The following is a 20741-nucleotide window of genomic DNA, read 5'->3' as shown; positions in this document are numbered from 1 at the left end:
CACCTGCTGAATGCGGAAGAAGGTCTAATCTATTCCAAATAGTCTCTACCCTTATACTAACTTGGCCGTCCACCCACACGAGGTACGGTTCAGCCTAGCCCATGTGAAAATGTGTAAACTGATCTTAACTGGTTTCAACTGGATAAGTGTGCCAGAGTGCAGATTAGATAGCCCTAATCGAACAATTGCAATCCAAATATAAATTAAGCGAATGGGAATTAAGATTGCACTACCACTTGAAAAATTACTATGTAAACCACTACACGGTTAATTACAAGCAAACTACATCCTGGATTGGTCGTCAAAGCAATAACAAGTGTAGCATTGAACTGAAATCCAGCTCACACTTTGGCTGCTTGTAAGTATGTGAACCATTACATTACTGACCTAAAAGCACAAGTCATACACCCTGAACTGGATGACAAGGAAATTGGGAATTTAGTGCGGTTTGGGAATCGGACCAATAGAAATGGCTTGAAATTCAACTTTGTGAACCACTACAATGCACCACATGCATCCGAGATTGGTCGACAGTCAAACACAAAACAATTATCAATGCAGCACTGAAAGAGAAACAAGCTCACACTATGTGAACAACTGAATTGCTAATAAAAAGCACACTCCATACACCCATGTGATTCTGAATGGACTGAAATTACTGAAGAATCTATGTGAACCACTACACAAGTAATGAAAGCTCGACTACAGCCTTGACTGTTCATCAATCAAGTAAAAAAAAAAACATTTATGAATGTAGCAGGAGCTGGGAAAGACACCTGCAACTGCTGCACGAGTCTGCTATGTGAACCACTACAATACTTTTTTTCCCCCCTTAAACCTCACTATGTCCATCCGTAACTCGTCGCCAGTCAGTCACAAGGCAATTGCGAGTGTAGCAATGGCGTGGAAAGGAGCCTGTACCATTTGCACGAAAATCAGATAAGTGAACAACTACACTAATTGTGCATTAACCCGGATCTAATCCAGATTGCACATTTAAGTGTATCGATATGCCGCATAAAAATAGCATCAGCTCAGGTTGTAATTTGTCATGTTTATGTAGCGGACCTATCTTACCCAGTGTGAATCGTTACATGATCGGTATGTAATTCGTACGGGTGGGAATATTTGTGCCGCCGCATGACCACCTAGCAGAAGGAGGGCTCGTCCACCGTAAAGCACGTAGCCACAGATGCTAGTGAAGCTGGTTGCTATCAACCCCGGTGTTAATTATTTCCAGGTGGTGCGCCGTCTTGACAATGTACCTTTAATTACTGACTGGATCTTTAATGGGGGGATCAATAGAGTAAAAGAACACTGAGATCAATACTCAGGGAGCGTGAGAGGGGGCGGGGGGGCACAAAAGGCGGCGCATGCTTAAGTGTTAAGGCAAATACATTAGTAGTGATCGTGACGTGACGTCTGCCATGTAGTAGTGACGGTGGGAGTTTGACTTTCACGCAAACAGCGCGGGCGTTATCGGTCAATGCTACATTCACCATTTGCCTTGCGAGGGACTGCTAAACACTTAAGGCTTCGTCGAAGGGTGATACAAGGGGCTAGTTTTAATCCAGTTTTAGTCAGAGTTTTTTTTTAAGTCTTAAATGCATATTATTATATATTAAGTTCAACACGTAATTTTGACCAAATACAAATATGCTTTGCTAGCTAACCGCACTCAAACATGGGTTGAATGACACTCACGTAAGCTAAGCTTGGCGTTAGCACAACAAAGCTACCTTTAGCTTCTGGCTAGCTAGCAGGCCGTTTGTGCCAGGAGTTATGTGGAGAACTTTAAGCATGACCAAATGTCACAAGCCAGTTGTGATGGCTTCTCGAAGATAGAGAAGTTAGTGTACTGTTCATTTCGACACGTAAGGAACATCAGCGGGTCGAAAATGATACAACATGTTTCGGACAGTCACTCAAACATGGGTCAATATACGACACCGCATTTGTTTCCAAAAATCTCTGCATGTTCCACACATGCTTCAGAATAAGATAATGAACTGATGCTAGCACAGCAAGCTAACTTTAGCCAGAAGCTAACTGGCTGCCTTTTTGTGCCAGGATTTATTTAGAAAAACTTACTAAAGACTGTAAGATCTATTCAGAGGACTTTTGAATAACTGAAAGTGAAAGACCATCCACTGTCTCGTCTCATCATGTTTTAGTGATCAGCCCCGGTTTAGCTCGTCACGTCACATATCGTCATGATAGAAAAGGGGCACCAATGATATCATTTCACTTTATGGCTGACGTCCATTTTAACTCATTCACTGCCATAAATTCATTTTAAAAAATGACTATTAAAAATTAGGGGCAAGAGGCGATTACATATTTTTTTTTTTTTCTTCTTTTTTCTTTTTTTTTCTTTTTTAAGAGCTCAGTATTGTTCATTCGGAAATGTCATCATCATTGCTTTTTTTTCTTTTTTTTTTTAAATATATATATATATATATATATATACACATATATACATACATATATACATATATACATATATACATATATACATACATACATTTTTTTTTTTTTTGTGTGTGTGGGTGAGTATGTGTGTGTGCGTGCGTGCGTGCGTGCGTGCGTGTGTTTGTTAGCTCACCAGAAAACCTATTAGAAAAAAAAAATCTCATACCGTTCACCTAAATCGAACACCAGGAGACCCGAGGGGACCGAAGAAAACCAAGGAAGGTGAAATCCAGCACCGACCAGACACCCCCCACCAGAACTCCTCCCCAGCCCAAGAAACATCCAGACCCCAACAAATCCAAAAAACCTAAAATCAGGGAGGCCTCAAGAGACCAACGGAGAGACCGAGAAAAGGAAGGAAGGACAGACGAAGCCGCGTGAGATCCGAGACACCAGCCTCCACCGATTCAATAACCTGAGGAGGAAACAGATTGTGTCTGAGTTTCGGTAGATGCTGGTGTGGTGGATCTGGCATGCATGAAAATCTCCACCAAAGAGGGGAGCCGTCGACCCCCGCCGGAACAGAGCAAGCGCAACACCTCAGGGCCCCCCAGGCCGCGGCAGCGCCAAAGGACGACCCCCGGGCCCCACCAGGGCCACCGGCCGGAGAGCAAACCCAGGAGCAGGAGCGCCCCCCGCCCCAACACGGCCCGCGCCCCCGGCCCAACGCAGCAGGACGGGGCACTGCAGGCCCACCAGGCACCCCACCGGCCCCCAACCCCCCGCCCCCCCCCACAACCCCCCCGCCCCCCATCCACCCCCGCCACCCACCCCAACCCAGCCCCAGCCGCCCCCATGCCCCCAATCCCCCAGACACCCCCCACCCCCAGCACCCCCCCACCCCGCAACCCCCACCACCGCCCCCCCCCCCCCCCCAACAAAGCCGCCCCCCCCCCGACCCCACCCCGACCAACCGGCAGCCCCCCAACCCCCGACCCCCAGCCCCCGGGGACCACCCGCACCCAGGCACCGGCGCCGAAGAGGGGCCGGACAGCGGAGCGGAGAGGGCAGCCGCGCCCACCCCACCCCCCGCCGTGTGGAAGGACGGAACACCGGGGGCAGAAGGGGGAGATGGGGGCACCGGAGGGCGGCCGACACCCCCGAACCCCAGGCCCAGCGGGGGAAGGCCCCGGTCGTCACCCCAGCGTTCTTTGTGAAAATTAACCCCTGTTACTGAGTCCGCCAGCTCGCGGACTGGCGAACTCTACCCCTAAACCGTGAATGTGACCCCACCCAGTGTATATACAAGTGTGTGTGTGTGGTGCATTAAAATTAGGAGCAGGTGAACCGGAGCCGATGGAAATGATATTCCCACGCTCCGATCCACCCGCCACCCAAGCATGTTGCTGAGTGTATGTGGTGCATTAAAAAAAATAGATAGGGCGGGGGGGGGGGGGGGTGGCGACACGGACAGGGGACCGCAGCACTGCTCTATACTGCGGCCCCCAACCGATGGCACCCCCACAAGCCCCCCCCCCACCCACAAGTTGTGTGGTGTATTAAAATTGGAGGGGAGTTGTAGGGTGAAGACGGTGTTTCCACCCTACCCCACCCCCCAAAGTGTGTTATGTGCCCTATATGTCTATAAAAGTGTATTGTGCAAACCTAGTGTAGTGAGTTAAGAGGTGTGACCAGCGGGGCCCCCCCCAACCGGGCGGGGGCAGGAGGCGCACCGGCCCACCAAGCCCCCACCCACCCCACCAGGACCCCGGCGGGCATATGGGACCCGTCCGGCGGGGCGATAGGGCTCGCCCCCCGGATACTGGGTCCCGCCCGAGGTGTCAGGACGCCCACCGGAGCGGGGCGGGCACGACACCAAACCCCAGCCACCCCCGCCGGCCCCCATAGCACCGAGACCCGGGCCATGGATGGAGCCCCCGGCCCAGGGGAGGGGAAGGAAGGCGTACCGGGGAAGGGGAAGGGAGGAGGGAAGGGGACGACAAGAAGGGCAGGGGGCAGCGGCAGGGACGCAAGGAGAGGGGGAGAGGAGGAGGAAGGGCGACGAGGGAGAGGGGACAGGGAGGCGGAGGACGGGCGGGGAGAGGCGAGGAGGGAGAGGCAGCAAGGGGGAGGAAGGGGGAGGGGAGAGGGAACCACCGGGCACCCCGGCGGCCCACAGGCCCCGAACCGCGTCGCCGGGCCCAGAGCGACGGACCGCGCCGGAACGGCGCCGCCCCCGACACCAGGGAAAGCCCCGCAACGCAGCACCCCCCAAGAGACCCAGGGAACGGCCAAGACGCAGCCGCCACCCAGCAGCCAACAGAGGGGCAGACCCGCCCACTCCCCGCCAGGGGGGACAGCACCCACAGAATTAACCCACTGGCATGCCGTGAATCCGAATATCAACCCCTGGTGCCCATCGGAGGTGAATCCGCTCGATCCCGCTGGCAGCAGCCGGGTTCCTGACTATGGAAACACAACCATTAGTTACAAATTGCCTAATACAGAAACATCAATGCCAGTTATAACGCTGCTGTGGCTCTCGCTAACAGGCAGAATTAAAATCCAAGTTTAGGTTAAAAAATTCTATATACGTAGACCATGTTTCTTTAAATTTTGACATTTGGTTTTTATTTGAGGCAGATATTTTTTCCATTAAAATATGATTTATGAGGAGGTTAGACCATTGGTCGATATTCAAAGTTTGTTTATTTTTCCAGTTAACAAGAATTGTTTTTTTTGCGATAGTAAGGGCTACAAGTATAGATTGAAATTGTTTATGTGGTAAGTCAATTGTTGTTAAGTCACCTAGCAAACACAAGTTTGGAGAGAACGGTATCCTACAGTCCAAGACAGCGGAAAGTTTTTCTAAGACTTTAGTCCAGAAACACATAACCGGAGTACATAACCATAAAGCATGAAAATAAGTGTCTGTAGTGTTTTGTAAACACTGGAGACAAATGTCGGAGTCTGAGAGTCCCATTTTCTTCATCATATATTGAGTAATGTATGTTCTGTGAATAATTTTATATTGGATAAGTTGTAAATTTGTGTGTTTTGTCATTTTAAAAACATTTTCACAAACTTGAATCCAAAAGACAGATTCCGGAGCTATAGACAAGTCTGTTTCCCATTTTGAGATGGGTAAAGACGTTTTATCAGTATATGAAAGTAACTTATATATTTTTGAGAGTTTTTTTGTTGTTGTCGGAGAAAGCTTGGTAATATCTTTAGCTAAAACAGGCGGTTGGAGCGTACCCTGGAGTGTTGGAATTTGTTTCTTTATCATACTTTTAACTTGCAAATAATGTAAAAAGTTTCCGTTTTTTATTTTATATTTTTGGAGCAAGGATGTATATGATATAAACATATTATCTGAGAAGAGATGGTGGAGATGTGTAATTCCTTTCTGCTCCCACACATTCAAATAAAACGATTGGTTGTTAATTTGAAAGTCGGGGTTATGCCATAGGGGAGAAAGCCCGCTGGGCTCCACTTTGGCTTTTGTCATTTCTATTACATTTTTTAATTGTAATCAATCGCATGACTTCACCAGTTAACTCACGATTAATCACGAATTTTATATCGGTTCTAAATGTACAATTAACAAAAATCTAGGTTTTCATACTCTTGTTAACAAAAGTGGGGAAAAAATGTTAAACTAATAGAAATAGTTACAATTATTTTTTGACGTTTATAGCCGTCAATGGCAGTGAATGAATAAAAAATAAATAAAAAATAAAAATCTCAAGGCGTCAGACAATTAAAGTTTTTAATCGTAATTAATCGCATGACTTCACTAGTTAACTCACGATTAATCACAAATTTTACATAAGTTCTAAATGTACAATAATAAAATTTTAGGTTTTCATACTCTTGTTAACAAAAGTGGGAAAAAAATTTTTAACTAATAGAAATAGTTACAATTATTTTTTGACGTTTATAGCCGTCAATGGCAGTGAATGAATAAAAAAATAATAATAATAAAAAATCTCAAGGCTTCAGACGATTAAAGTTTTTAATCGTAATTAATCGCATGACTTCACGAGTTAACTCACGATTAATCACAAATTTTACATCAGTTCTAAATGTACAATAAAAAAATTCTAGGTTTTCATACTCTTGTTAACAAAAGTGGGGTAAAAATGTTAAACTAATAGAAATAATTCAAATGATTTTTTGACGTTTGTAGCCGTCAATGGCAGTGAATGAGTTAACAGTAAACAAAAAGTAGCACATGCTTATGCGTGAAGGCAAATAAATGAATAGTGAATCGTGACTCCCGCCAGGCGTGCATTTGTGCCGATTTGAGGAGGCAGCCCGGGCGCGGCCTACAGCGGCGACGCATCTAGCGTGGCTAACTGTTGTCTCCACCGCGGATGCGTTCCAGGAAAGAAAGCAGGAGTGTTGGTGCATGAAAAATGTGCATTTCAATCAGGAATATAAAAAAAAAAAACATGGTACAAAAATGAGAGGATTAGTAGCGTAGTCATTCACACAGCTTTTAACCAGAGCGTGTATTTCTCAAGTTTGGCTTGGAAACTAAAAAAAACAAAACAAAACATATTGCTTTCATGTCTGCCAAAGCTTTATCCAGAGAGAGAGAGAAGAAAAAAAAAGCCTGATTAAAAGTGTAGAAGTGGACATACTGCGCAATATGGTCGCCCCATCATGGCTGCCAAGATCCCCGCAGGATTCACCACTGTGCGACCATTTGCTTCGCTAATGTGAGCCCAAGCGCAACTTCAAGTGCTTGCTGAGATCGGTTAGGGGATTAGCATGGGCTGTTTAGCATGAGAGGCGACTAAAAGATTCTTTTTAAGACAAAAAAATTAGACGCAGGCTCTGGATAAAAAAAATTTTTTTTAGTTAACCAAAATGCTAACATTATATTATTAACATGAGATCCAATCTACCAAAACTTCAACGATGGAAACGTCTCTTGATGTGCTTTTTTTCCCCCTCTTTTCTTTTTTTAGACTTGGCTGGTCGCTTATCGCTAGGCAGAGTTCATATGACACTGTATAACCGTCCCATAATGCAATACATTTTACCTGGGTTCATTTTGATAGCCCACACCTGCGCTATGCTGACTAAATTAAGTTTAAGTTTAGTAAATTATGTTTGAGCCAAACTTAACTATAATAAATGATGTTGATCCGACTTAAGATTGACCAATCGAATTTCTCCAACGTCTCCATCATCACCACCGTAAAGACTTTTATTGTTTTTACCTGTTACAGTGGTTAACTTTTTACACTTCGTTAAAAAAAAGTTACCAAACCCAAACACATGGCGAAGAACCTTGACTAACGAGCCGGCCCGGGCAAGCGACCCCAAGGACGAACGTGATTGAACGTGCTTTTCCTTTTTTTTTGGGCTCCAGCCCCGCGGAGAATAAGACCGCCGTCCTCGTAACAAGCGGCGCCGAAAACCCGAGGCGCCGCTTGTCGTCGCTAACAAATGGCGGCAACGAGGCGGAGCGCGTCCTCGCCGAGGGATGGCGAAGGGGATGGAGCGGACTCTCTTATGAAAAAAAAAAGATGGACGGGGGACAAGCAATGTTGAGCACAGCGTGCGGTGCGAGCAATCCGTCAGCACCCGTTCGCTTGCGTGTCTGACAGCGAGGGCCCCCCCCCCCCCCCACATGGCCATCAATCCGCCTTGATGGTCTTCAGCAAGCGATCGTACGGAGCAACAAATGGAAGAGCCGAATTTTTGCGCTCATTTGGGTTGAAGGCGAAGCGCCATCAATCGACCCGACGGTATTCGGCAAAGCGACTGTACGGACGCCTACAGAGGACGATATTTTTGTGACCCTTTGGAGGAAAAGTAAAGAGGAAGAGTACAAGTCCACGCACAAAGTGCAGTGACCAGCAATCTACCCTGCGGTCTTCATCAAAGCAACTCGCCACTAAACGTACTAAACTGTATTTTTTTGGAGAGATGCCGTCCATTAACCCTCTAAAGCCAAACGTATCATATTAAATACGAGATATGTTGAGCCCTCTATTTCCCCCCCCATTAAAACCCTGACGTATATGATCTGACACACGCTGTGAACGGATAATCCATTAGAGGGCAGTATCACCCAGCTGATGGAATTTCCAGCGACCTTGCAAGATAGCCCCAATTGATAAAGGAGTGACGCCGATACTTATTAACTCGTTTGCTCCCAAAAACGTATAACATTTATATTTAAAATATTGCTAGGGTCCCAAAAACATATTTATACGTTGTTGATGTTTTTTTTTTTAATGCTACAGCATACAGAAGGCTTTGATACAGCCTCTGAACTGAAGAGAACACTTTAAAAATGTGTAGTCGTTACAAAAACGGCCAGCAGGTGGCAGCAAAGTATAAGAGATCAACCAGGGGCTATGTTGCAAAAAAGCTCGTTTGTGTTTTAAATAGATTTGAGAATAATGATGAAACTGGAAACAGATAGAAATAGACTTTTTTTCCTGACAAAAGAAGAGACTCTAATCTTTCTTTTGGTAGGTTCCATGTATTTATAGCAATAGAACACAAAATTCTGTGGGCCTTGCAAAATCAGTCACAATCCAGTAAAACAGCCGGGAGCGAAGGGGATTGCTTCAGTGAAAATGGCTGGGAGTGAATGAGTTAATAGTGGGAAATGTTCTTTCTGACTTTTGGAAATACTATAATGCTTGATATGTCTATTTATTATTATATTTTTGACCGTTATAAATGTACAAGCGTTGTGACCGAGTGTATCAAATACGATACAAATCAAGTCATATGTGTAAGTAAAAAAATTTTTTTTATGTGTTTGCTCAAAAAGACCAATAAATACTCTATTTACAAAGAATCCGAATTTTCTCTCATATATTTCATGGTTCAGGCTTAATAGGGTTAAATTGAGGTTCTACTGTATGTGTTTTTTCCTGGGATAGTCTTGCTATTCATGCAGCCAGTTGACCTCGTTCCCCAGCAAAGCCAGTCAGCATCATTCAGAAGATGTTACGTGACGGGTGTCCTCTGCAACTGCAACTCCACCGCTGAACGGAGCACACATGACCTGCTAAAACATGTACATGTGTGCCTTTTAAATACGGCATGGAATTATTCATTGTTTGCAGACATGCTGCTATTTCGGGAAACACAAGTGTGCTAAAGTTAGCAGTGAGCGGCAGGTTGGTGAAATATTGATGCGCCGCATGCAATGGATGCATTTGATCTTTCCTTCCGGCGACAAGACGCCGCCGCTGTGAAGGTATGTCACATGAATGATACACGGACCGGTCGTGGGAGGATGTCTGAAGTCGTCCGCCGATACCACGGCGGGCGCGTGTTGCTACTCGTTACGCTTGGCAGTCCCATTCCCACATCCAAACAGTTAAAAATAATCCAATTTGGGGCCAAAAGGGGAACCCGCTACTTGGGTCAATTTGACCCGAGTTTCTGGGTTGTTTTGTACAAAATGCCCCCCCCCCCCTTTTTTTTTTCAAAGTTGGTTCAAACTGACTTTTTGACCCAAATTGCCCAAACCCATATTTTTGACCCAACTGTTTTTACCATTTTTTTTTTTTTTTTTATAAAATACACCACATAGGGTCAAAGGAGACCAACCCAACTAAAAAAATTGAAATTTGCCATTTGGTGGTGTTTTGTGAAAAACGAAATTTTTCCCCATTTGTTTTGTGTAAAGAAATCCAGAAAGTTGGGTCGAATTGACCCAAGTAGCGGGTCAGTCCCTTTTTGCCCCAACTGTTTTTGAAAGGTTAAAAACAGTTGGGTCAAAAATAAGAATTTAAAGTTAAGTTAAGTCAAGTTAAGTTAAGTCAAGTTAAGTTAGTAAGTTAAATAAATAACCCCCAAAACCCCAAAAGTTGGGTCAAATGAATAACCCATTTGTAGTCGTTTTACAAACACACCCCAAAAAAAATCAGCTTTTTGTGTGAAAATTTGTAACACATTTTTTATTTGGTTATTCATTCATTTTTTGGGTTAAATGAACAGTCAGGTGGGTCTCTTTATTTATTTATTTATTAATTTTTTTATTTTACCCAAAAAGTTGAGCAAATATTTTAAGCCAACGACTCAATTTTTATTTGATTTTGTGGGTTAGTCTTACATTTTTTTAATAATCCCAAAAGTTGGTTAGATCCTTTAAAAAAAAACTTTTTTTTTTTTAGACTCAATTTGCATTATCTTTAGCCTAACTGTGCACTCTTAAAAATGCTGGGCCAAAAATAACCCAAAGTAGGTAAAAAAAAAAAAAAAAAAGGACCAACCCGCGACTTGCAATTTGACCCAATTTTCTAGGTTGCTTTTGTACTAAAAATTGGCTTGTTTTGCACAAAACAATCCATATGGTCGGGCCAAAAGTAGCGAGTTGATCCATTTTTGATCCTAATGTTTCCCCCCCCCCTCATCTGTATTAAAAATCTTTGCTCACATCATTATGTGTAAACGTGTTGAATTGAAAAACGTCTGTCTATTCACATGCATTCAAGCCTGTTTGTCCATTCGCATACGCACGTCAATATCTGTTTATCTATTCACATCATTTACTTATGACATACAGCAAACGTTTCTGTCCACTCACACATCAAGTCAATATGTCGCACATCTGTGAACACGTCATTCGCATACAAATAACGTACACATCTGTCTGTCCATTCACATAAAGCCACAACGTAAACATCTGCAGGCGCAGCAACGAGACCCGTCAAAGTAATACGTGGAAAATGCAGCTCATATTCGGCGCACGTCAGCGATAATTAAGTTCACGCCACACTTAAAAGGTTAGCACGCGAACGCGCGCGCGCGTTGCCTTGCTAACAGGTAACAACATCATAAACATGACAACGTGTTGACAATCATCACAGACTATTGGAATTCGTATTTCCAGCTGTGAAAAATGACGGGGCAAAAAAAAAAAAAAAAAAAGTAACAGGAAATGATGTGCATAAGGTAAAAGTAAACATTTGAGAAATGATATCAATATATTTTTAAAAATCAGATCACAAAAAGTAATATAATATAACCAAAATAAAAATTACATTTGTAATAAAAGAGATTATTACACGAGTGCATCAAGTCAAACTGAATCGAATCCTTCCACTTTGAAATATATTATATATATATATATATATATATATATATATATATATATATATATATATATTAGAGATACACACGTACCCTAATAAATCCAAATATTAGGAACAGCTGTAAATACAATGGAAGCATTGTTTACCAGAATAATTTAGTGTAGCCTATGTGTGTGTGTGTGTGTGTGTGTGTGTGTGCGTGTGCGTGTGCGTGCGTGTGCACGTGCGTGTGCGCCCACCAGCTGTCATGCCACCGGGGGCTCAGTGGTGAGCTGGAAAATGGAGGAAGCAGCTCAGTGCGCTGTGAGATTTGCACGCACGCGCCAAACCCGCGCGCGCTTGTTGACGAAACACTACACGCTGTTGAGGGCAGCGGGAAACTTTACACACAGCGGAGGCGACACGTCAGTCTGTCCGTACCGTACATACAAATTGGTTGACGCCCATCCGCCTTGGCGGAGGTCTGAGCTCTCCGCCGCCGAGCGCGATTCGACTTTTTTTTACGGCAGCCTGTTATTTGACACTAAAGGGCGAGCGCTTTGAGAAGTGAGATCCCGTATCGTACTCATCCACGACTATCATCAGCACGCACGCCTCCTGCTCCGTCCCCAGTGGCTGGCAGCGAGTGGGGGGGGGGGGGGGGGGGGGGGGTTGGGAGGGGGGGGGGTGCTCAAGCGGACCACCTGGCCGAGCCTCACATCACGGATTAATGGCGGCAGGTGGGAGGGATGTATAATACAGTTATGCAGCAACAATCGTACTTCTTCCCCGACGACTACTTTAAGCGTCGCCGAACTACCCTTTTTTTTTTTCTTTTTTTTTTTACATTCTTTGAGTTTGAAATCTATTTGTATTCTTTTCTTTTTCCTCGACATTCCGTCCGGCAAACCACCGATCGTGACCGTCAAGTAGAATTGACGAGAAGCGGACTTTTTGCGTTTCGGCCACGTTCAAAATGAGACACGATGAACCTTCGTTAGGTTTTTCAAATTTGGGTTTGAATTCATGGCCATGGTCGAACATTTGCGTTTCAAGATAAAATGAGTATTTTCGAATTGTGGGGTTTCAAGCCCGGGTTGCGCTTTTCAAATGGTGTCAAGTCGGGGTTTCAAGCCTTGCTCAATAAACAAACCTTACCGTTTCAAATGATGCTTTCGGGCCAGGGTTAAGGTTTAAATTGAGAATTTCAAACCTCGGCCAGGGTTGCCAGAAAAGCCAGACGGTTTCAAAGTCGGGTTCCAAGCCGGGGTTATGGTGTTAAATCAGGGTTTCAAGCCAGTGGATTCAAGACAGGGATGGGGTTTTTTTTTTAAAATAGGGTTTCAAACCAACGTTCGGGTTTGAAACAAGCTTTGCCGAACCCTGGCTTTGAGCCCTACTTTGAAACTCCGAACCATGTTTTAAACACCAACCTGGACTTGAAATCCTCATTTGAAACCTTAACCCTGGATTCAATTGAAAACTCTTATTCATGTCTGAAACCCGGCCTAAAGGGTATTAAACAATGATTCAACTGTAACACGAACCCTCTGAAAGTAGGCTTTCATATAAGGGGTTGGGGGTTTTAAAACTGATTTTGAAGTCTGGGTTCGGGTTTCAAACCGCGGTTATGGTTGCAAAATAGGTTTCAAATATGGTTATGGGTTTCAAATGAGGGCTTCGAGCCAGGTTAGGTATTTTAAAGTAGGGTATCAATCAAGATATGGTTAGGGTTTCAAACCATGATTAAGAGTTTGAAATGAAGGTTTTAAGAAAGGGGTCGGGTTCCAGCTAAGTCAACTGTTGCTAGGCAGATTTGAAAATATTGTCAAACTTTTTATTGATTTATTTTTAATGAAATGTGGCTAAGAAAGAGCATCTTCCCATCCCAAATAAATAAATAATGCAGGTTCGAAAATGAAAAAAAGGAGACGGATTTCACTCTGGAAGAAGAACAAAACAAGAATCCCACGCTGAAATGAAAAATCTCCTTGGCAGAGGTAATGACGAGCGCCTGCCGCTTTCCGCCGTGCCAACGTGTCGGCCGTGCCAGCCGACAGGGAGGATTTTCACATCTTTGCTTTTTATTTGCATTTTCTCTCGCAGCTGCTCTTCATCTTCGTCGGGGAGTTTTTTGACAAAAATCGTACTCAAAGTACAAAACATCTGTTGTCGAAACTAATTTTTTCCACAATATCAAAAAGTTTTTGGGACGAAAATAGAAAATACCTGTTGGGTAAAACGCTTCCTTGGTACAAAACCCAAATTAAAAAAAAAATGTTTCTCTTCTTTGTTTGTGTCTGCATGACTGCAGCTTTATACTACACTGCCTCCTGGTGGCCAACGCGGGCACGCCAGAAAGAGCAGCACAAGAAAGTTGATTGCAGCATTAAATCACGATGAAACTGTGACATCACTCCACTCGCGCCCTTGAGTGCGCGCGTGTGTCTTTTACATGCTCTTCAAAAGTCCCGCTGACAGACACGCATCAGCGTTGCGCTCGTCTCCGAGGACGGAGACATCGAAGGCGTCCCGGCTAATGCCTTGCGATGGCTCTCGCGTCTCCACTGACCGACCGCGTGAGCGATGAAAATTTGTAGGCTCCACCGCGCTTCTCCCACAATCGGCCCCGTCCGTGTCTTCTCGGCAGGAATATTTTGTCGGAATCTCAGCAGCCGGCAGCCGCACGTTTCCCTCGGGATATTTTTTATATATATATAAATCTTATCGCGCTGTCTTCGGCTCGCGTTTCTGCAGGGCGTCGATGGCGAGATGATTGACAGGCCCAGCTTACTCTTGTGCGCACGCACACACACACACACACAATATACTAATCAGTGAATCAGCACGTGCTTGATTTCCCCGAGAAGGCTGATTGCAAAGGAATGAGGAAACAAAAACAGCAAAATGCTGAATTCTGTACTTTGATTTCCATACAAAAATTCTACTCAAATGTGTTTAGTAATCGTAACCAAAATACAGAATATCTTCGCAGTAAAACACAAAAAATCTGATTTAAAACCCTTGCAGCAAATAGTATCTAAAATGTCTGCTTCATGCATGAGATTACTTTTTGAACAAATTTCTACTAAATGCTTCAAAAGTTGACTTCCTAATAGCATTGAAAATATAAAATGGTAGCTAAATGCATTACATTACTTTTTTGTACAAAATCTTACTAAAACCTTCCAAATTTGATGACCCGATAGTATCCAAAGTGCAAATAATGTCTGCTAATAAGTAACTTTTGTATGAAATCCTGCAAAATTTGACTGAATAGAAGAAAGTACAAAATGTTAGCTTAATGCATTAGCTTACTTTTTGTACAAGATCCGACTAAACGCTTCTAAATTTGTCTACTTAAAGGGGAGGTCAACCCCCCCCCCCAACCCCCCACCCCCCCCAAAAATGTCATGTGTTCTATGAAGCCCCACAAGCCAAAATAAGGTATTCTGGTTGATATTGTGTTAGTGGAATAGGTGTTAGCCAAATGCTATTATGTTAGCTAATTGCATTACATTACTTTTTGTACAAAATCTTACTAAAACCTTCCAAATGGGATGACCCAATAGTATCCAAAGTGCAAATAATGTCTGCTAATAAGTAACTTTTGTATGAAATCCTGCAAAATTTGACTGAATAGAAGAAAGTACAAAATGTTAGCTTAATGCATTAGCCTACTTTTTGTACAAGATCCGACTAAACGCTTCTAAATTTGTCTACTTAAAGGGGAAGTTAACCCAAAATAGTTTTTTAAAATATGTTCTATGCAACCCAATAGTATAAATATGGTATTCTGCTTGATATTGTGTTAGCGCAATAGGTGTTAGCTGAATGCTAAAATGTTAGCTGAACGCACACCATGACCTTTTGTACAATATCTTACTAAAACCTTCCAAATTTGATGACCTGATAGTATCCAAAGTACAAATAATGTCTGCTAATAAGTAACTTTTGTATGAAATCCGACTAAATTTGACTGAATAGAAGAAAGTACAAAATGTTAGCTTAATGCATTAGCCTACTTTGAGCTTCGGAAAACAGGTGAGCTGTGATTGGTCGCTGCCTGAGCCCTGAGCAGCTGCGACGTCATCGTCAGTCGACAGCAAGTGGCAAAATGGCCGCCCCTGAGATGGATGAAAAACAGCTGGATTTTGCTTCATAACTTATATTTTCCTCAAATGTAATATTAATCAGAATGACATGTTTAGACGAGGGAGGTCACATATAACATATTATTGTCAAGAAATGTTGAAGGTTGACTTTACACTTTAATAGTACCAAAAGTATGAATGTACAAAATCCTTCTCATAAATAAATAGTATCCAAAGTAGTAAACATCTGCTTTCAAGCACATTTTTTTCTTTTAGCTCAACATTCGTATCGCTAGCTGGCCACGCGTGTCTTCTCATGTTGCGTTTGTGCGTGGAAGACTAAAAACGGCATCCCGGCGTTCCCCCCGCACCGTCTTGTTTTGCGTGTGACATTTGTTGTTGTGTTGACATTGTGCAGCCTCACGTGCAACACACCAACAGCGCCAGGCTGCGCGCTAAAAATAGAGCCAGCACGTTTTTTTTGGGGTTGTGTTTTTTTTTTTTTTTTTTGTAATATCCCCTCGTTAAATATGCATGAGATTAACGAGCGGAGCGCGGCCGCCTGCTGACTGACAAGCTTTGTTTGCAAGCGTCACGTCGCCCCTCGTTGCCGTTCACGTCGGCGGGCCGCCATCAATCGCGTTGAAGTTCAAATCAACCATATGTCATCGTCTCACCTTTTCATAATGCCAAAGACTGCAAATCAGGTTCATTTTTTTGATGACTTCCTTCAGTCGCACAATCGAGGAGGAGACGCGACTTCGATATTGCAATCGAGAAGTCGTTGCAGGGGAAAAAAGTGTAATGGTACAAGAATAATGTTGTCATTTTAAAAATGAAAAGCGAGACATATGTCCAAATATTATCAAACAATATTTTTCATATTTGTAGTGTTGGGCTTCAAATTATTTTTGATGATAAAAAAAAAAAAAAATCGAAAAGAAAAATTTCACTCATATTTAAGTTAATATTTTGGGTGAGCCGTGATTGGTCGTTACCTACTTCCTCATCGCAGGTGATGTCATGTTCAGTCGGCAGCGAGTGAAAAATCCGTTTTTAAAAGGTATGAATTGTACATGAAAAATGATGACATTACCAAATTCATTCTGGACAAAATGATTCACTTTCTACTGCTGAAAACGGAGTCAAGCATCTCTTTAAGCAGCAAAATCCACCATTTTTATCCATCTCAGGAGGCGGCCATTTTGCCACTTGCTGTCGACATCACAGTGCCTAAGGATTCAGCTTGTGAACGTCACATGACCAAACCCAGTGATATTTTCCGTTATCACGCAGGGCTGCAATTCCGTGATACGAGCTTGAACTTCATTGAGAATGAGCGGTTCAGAATTTTTTTTTTTTTTAATTATTAATTTTTGCGCGTGTGTGTACACGGAGGACGTGTGGAGGAGACATATGTCCCAGCACAGCACATTTGATGAAGTCCATATGGACGCTAGTCGGTGCGCTGCTGTGAACGTGTGCGGAAATCACTCGGTTGCCAAAATACGCAAGCTGCTTCAAAGTCACTCTCGCTTGTTTAACCCCCAGGAGAAAAAAAAAACGGCGAAAACTTTATTGATAATAGCTCACGATTAAACATTGAGGTTGTGCACAAATTTGCTGTTGTTTATGTTACCTTGTCATTTTTTTTTTTTTTACACATTGGTGTCATGAGATTTAGAATTATTTGAATTTGATTCGAGCCAGCAGAAGAAAAAAAAAGAAAGAAAAAAACGTGTTTTTTTTTTCTTTTCTTTTCTTTAAGAGCTCAGTATTGTTCATTCGGAAATGTCATCATCATTGCTCTTTTTTTTTTTTTTGTGTGTGTGTGTGGGTGAGTATGTGTATGTGCGTGCGTGCGTGCGTGTATTTGTTAGCTCACCAGAAAACCTATTAGAAAAATTCTCATACCGTTCACCTAAACCGAACACCAGGAGACCCGAGGGGACCAAAGAAAACCAAGGAAGGTGAAATCCAGCATCCAGACACCCCCCACCAGAACTCCTCCCCAGCCCAAGAAACATCCAGACCCCAACAAATCCAAAAAACATAAAATAAAAACGTTTTTAAGATCTGCTTTGCTCGATCCCCCCCCCCCCCCCCCCTACTTTTTTGACCCGACAGAATGAAACAAAAGGCAATTCTCAGAGTGAGACAAAGTGTCATGAAGGCCTCACTTCATTCGTCCACTGGGGTGGTGTCATCATTTCCTGTGCGGCCGACATTTCTCATGGCGATCGTTCACGAGCTCACGCGCGCGCTCACGTAATGCGAAAAAAGCGGACAAGGGGGGCGACGGAGGGCTACTTGAAAACGTGAGTCAGACACTTTGGTGGTAATAGCTGGAGAACGCGTAACACACACACACACGCACGCGCGCACACACACGCACAGAGTAAAAGTGGTTGTGGTACTTGACGCTGGAGATGAAACTAATCCGGTAAAAATCCTGATTGTGTTGCCGTTGCCGTGAAGTGATGACGTCATGTTGGATGGAATAAAGTGAAGTGAAGTGGGAGGACATTTGGGGCACGTTTGTATTGTCGCTTTTGTTGACGCGTTACTTGCTAACGGGCGAATGAACTGCTGTTAGAAAACGGCAGTTGTTTATTTTACATTCAAACTTTCAGCTCGTCAGCCAGTTTCAATGACATGACGTCATTTCGCAAAGAAATTGGGAACAAAAACAGTTTACGAGTTAAAACTGTCTGTGAATATCTTTGCAACCTTTTATGAAGCCTGAAGAAAACCCCAAATGTGCTACATTCGCAAGCATTCGCTACTTAGTTTAGTTAGCGAAATAAAATAAAAACAAAAATGCTTATTTTTTTAGAGAAAAAATGTTTTACCTTTAGAAAACGAAATAAAATTAACAAATTTGAGCAGAAATGTCATTTTTGTCAATTTCAATTCTAACATATTCTTTTTTTGTATTACTGCATGAACGTACAGAAGAAAGGTCAAACAGTCGTTTGGGAATTGTGGGTTGACATATATAATGAAAAAACTAAACACTATTACAACTCTGGCTCAGTTTTATATAAAGTACTTTGTCACAGCTGTGTTTTTTTGTAAAGTGCACTATAAATAAAGTTGAATGGATGGATAGCTAGCTAGCTAGTTCGCTCGCTAGTTCGCTCGCTAGCTAGCTATTCTATATGATGAATGTTGTTTTTAATGCATAGTATGACTCCCAATGTCATCAATTGATTGGGGTTGTTTGTTGTTTTCGTAGTAACACATGACTTCTCTTCCATTTGCTAACATGTTGGCCTATAAAAGACTTTGCAACAACAGATTACTGTACACACACACACACACACACACACACACACTTCCCGGGATTAAAGAGCTAGTGATGGGGGAAGGGAGTCCTATGCTCTGTTTTTTTTTTTTTTTTTTGCTTTGAGGATGATGGCCTAAGCTTGCGTTACATAACACAACATGAGCCCGGAGTGAGGCCGCGTGCGTGCGTGCGTGCGTGCGAGCGTGCGTGCGTGCGTGCGTGCTTGCGTGATGTCACACTAAGCAGTGCAACACACACAACATTTTACAGGACTGAGATGCCTCTGAAAGTTGCTAGCGGACTACTAAGAGTGACCAGAGACCGCCAGGAGTTTTGAATTTTTTTTAATTTTGCCGTCAAATCGGATAACAGAGCACATTGTGAAATCTGACCACATTTGGGGATGTCGGTAAAATGAGCTCACTTAACGATTTATTTTTTTTTGTTCAAGAAAAATTTAAATGAAAATTATTTCCAATATTATAAATCAGTTTTGGAGCAATGCATTTGTTCCATGTAATTACATTGTCCAACACTAGATGGCAGCACACTATTTTGACATTGTAAAATGTGAAAGGAGAAGAACAAAAACAGGAAGTAGTTTCAGTTAAGCGCTGATCAGAAAATATGACTGGATAGCCATCGGCCAAGACCTTTGAAGTCGCGAGGCCGCCATGTTGCTCCTCCCAAGAAACGTTTCTCAGCATACGATCCTATACATTTACAGTATCTAAATTGGAGAACATTTGAAACAGCATGATTTATGATGCTTTAAATTTGTTAATGTCAGCCTCAAATACAAGTCAAACTTGTATATTTTTATTCAAGAAATATGACTAATTCAACAAAAGATGCCTCTTGTTAATTTTTATTTATTTTTTTACTTGTTAAAAACATACTGACCCCCCCGTCTTACACTGCCTACAAGCTTTATATGTCTTATCTGTACGTATACCGTATAGTTTATACAGTAGTATGCGCGTGGGATGGGAGGAGCAAGATGGCCGCCCTGTGACTTCAACGGCTTGCGGTTTTTGTTTATATCATCACTGTCAGGTGGAATCCCAACACTATGTTGTCTGGTGGCGGGCGCTGTCGTACACCGTTGCACAATCACATCAACATAACACCAGAAAATTGTTCAATTGTTTATTTAATATGCTAAAAAAAAAAAACACACTTATGTTTTCAGCTGTCGGTGATTAAAATTGTTCAAACAAGCCACAGTCACACGATGCCATTGAAAGCAAACGACTTATACGTTATCTTCCCCAAACACTTTTTGAAGTCATGAAATGCTGAAACGTCTAAAGCCGCTTTTCCTTGCTTCTGCAACAAAGCATGAGAGTGATCGATTTCAACGAAACAAGCGTACTCAAAATGTATCCAACTTCCTTTTTTACTCGTTATGTCAAATACAAATGATTATTATTATTATTTTAAAAACATCTAGACTTTCAATATAGGCTGGCGTGGCTTGTTTTTGCAGAACCTTGAAATAGGCGGAGTTTTCACTTCTGAGACAGCGGAGCGTTGATTTGCTCTCAAACTATTTTCACCGTTTTAAGTGTGTTCATATTGTGTAAAAATAACCGACTAAGTGAGGACAGACCAATATTATGGATTTGCGATGCTACCAAGCACACGTTGAAGTCAAAGGAAACGGGCTCGTCTTCTGTCGCTGTTTCCGATCTAAACGTGGGAGGACATCAGAAAACAAGCCTAAAATGACTGCCGAGTCTGTTTTGGGGCGGATCCCCACATTCCTGGATCTCTGCGTGAAATTGTCTACGTTTGGTGTCGTCTTATTTAGCACATGGGATCCGTGCATGGAATTGTCATTTTCCTGCATCTGCTAATGTGTGCGTGAAATTTGTAATGTTGCAC

The sequence above is a fragment of the Leptonotus elevatus genome, chromosome 8 (assembly GCF_054856555.1).
Source record: "Leptonotus elevatus isolate MCC_2025b chromosome 8, RoL_Lele_1.0, whole genome shotgun sequence".
Taxonomy (NCBI): domain Eukaryota; kingdom Metazoa; phylum Chordata; class Actinopteri; order Syngnathiformes; family Syngnathidae; genus Leptonotus; species Leptonotus elevatus.
Note: the sequence above shows the minus strand (reverse complement) of the source record.